General features: G+C 43.1%; 1 protein-coding gene across 1 annotated transcript in view; it reads left to right on the forward strand.

Annotated features, from left to right (window-relative positions):
• Positions 1-1,994, forward strand: part of GABPB2 (GA binding protein transcription factor, beta subunit 2) — a 65,294-nt gene that overhangs the window by 55,067 nt on the left and 8,233 nt on the right. The gene's annotated exons all lie outside the window — the stretch shown is intronic.

Here is a 1,994-nt window from a genome sequence, read left to right on the forward strand (position 1 = left end):
CCGTCTCAAAAAAAAAAAAAAATAATAATAATAATAATATGAACCAGTAGTTCACAGAAAAAAATGTACTGATGGCTCTTAAAAATATGAAGATAGCCGGGTGAGGCGGATCACGGCTGTATGTAATCCCAGCACTTTGGGAGGCTGAGGCAAGAGGATCATTTGAGATCAGGAGTTCAAGACCAGCCTGGCCAAAATAGCAAAACTCCATCCCTACTAAAAATACAAAAATTAGCCGAGCATGGTGGCACACACCTGTAGTTCCAGCTACTCAGGAGGCTGAAGTGGGAGGATCACTTGAGCCCAGGAGGTTGAGGCTGTAGTGAGCCGTGATTGTGCCACTGCATACCAGCCTGGATAACAGAGTGAGGCTCCATCTTAAAAAAATAAAAAGAAAGAAAGAAAGAGAAAATATATCCAACCTACTTCATTCATAACAAGAGAAGTGCAAATAAATACTGTACTGAGATACCATTATAACACTATGTTGTTAAAGGCGTAGGGAAACAAGCACTCTTATAAATCACTTGTGAGAGTGCAAATTAATGGATCCTCTAAAAAGGATATTGGTAATATCTGTAGATACTAAAGATGTACATAAAGATGTACCTTTGGGTTTTTTGTTTGCTTGTTTGTTTGAGATGGAGTCCCTCTCTGTTGCACAGACTGGAGTACAGTGGCAGGATCTTGGCTCACTGCAACCTCCACCTCCCTGGTTCAAGCAATTCTTGTGCCTCAGCCTCCTGAGTAGCTGGGACTATAGACACACACCACCACATCCAGTTACTTTTTGTGTATTTTTAGTAGAGACAGGGTTTCACCATGTTAGCCAGGCTGGTCTTGAACTCCAGACCTCAAGTGATCCTTCCACCTCAGCCTCCCAAAGTGCTAGGATTATAGACATGAGCCATCACACCCAGTCAAGATGTACCTTTTGGTTAAACAGTTCTTTTTTATTTTGTGTGTGTGTAACTGGGTCTTGTTCTGTTACCCAGGCTTGTGTGCAGTGGTGCAATCATGGGTCACTGCAGCCTCAACCTCCTGGGCTCAAGCTATCCTCCTGCCTCAGCCTCCTGAGTAACTGGGGCTACAGTTCCACGCCACTATGCCCAGCTATATTCAGACTGAGGCTATACGTTAGTATACTGAGGCATAACATTAGTTGCTTCCAGGGAGGGCAACTGGGTACTAAGGATGAGTGGGAGGCTTTTCAGTGTATATGCTTTTATAGCCTTGATGTTTTTAATCATTTAATGTATCAGTTATTCAAAAAAGACATAATTAAAATTTTTTGAAAAGAGGAAGCCCATCATTACAACTCCATACCTTAAAAATACGGGAGATTGGCCAGGCACAATGGCTCATATATGTAATCCTGTAATCCTAGCACTTTGGGAGACTAAGGCAAGAGGATTGCTTGAGGCCAAGAGTTCCAGATCAGCTGGGGCAACATAGCAAGACCCCCCCATCTCTACACAATTTAAAAAAAAATAGCCTGGTTGATAGCATGTCCTTATAGTCCCAACTACTCAGGAGGTTTTGGCAGGAGGATCACTTGAGCCCAGGAGCTCAAGGTTGCAGTATGCTACCATGATCATGCCACTGCACTCCAGCCTCGGCATAATCATGCCACTGCACTCTAGCCTGAGCAACAGAGCAAAACATTGTCTCTAAAAAATAAAAATGTATATTGGAGGTTGAAAAGAAGGGTACTGGTATAATTTCCTTTCTTAATGTCGCTAAAATTTTGACTTGGCTTAAATGATTGTGGGGATTTGTAATTTTTTTTTTTTTTTTGAGACAGAGTCTCGCTCTGTCACCCAGGCTGGAGTGCAGTGGCATGATCTCGGCTCACTGCAACCTCCACCTGCTGGGTTCAAGCGATTCTCCTGCCTCAGCCTCCTGAGTAGCTGGGATTACATGCATGTGCCACCACGCCTGGCTAATTTTTTTGTATTTTTAGCAGAAACAGGTTTCACCATGTTGGTCAGCCT

Source organism: Colobus angolensis, unplaced genomic scaffold (genome assembly GCF_000951035.1).
Source record: "Colobus angolensis palliatus isolate OR3802 unplaced genomic scaffold, Cang.pa_1.0 Scaffold169, whole genome shotgun sequence".
Classification (NCBI taxonomy): Eukaryota; Metazoa; Chordata; class Mammalia; order Primates; family Cercopithecidae; genus Colobus; species Colobus angolensis.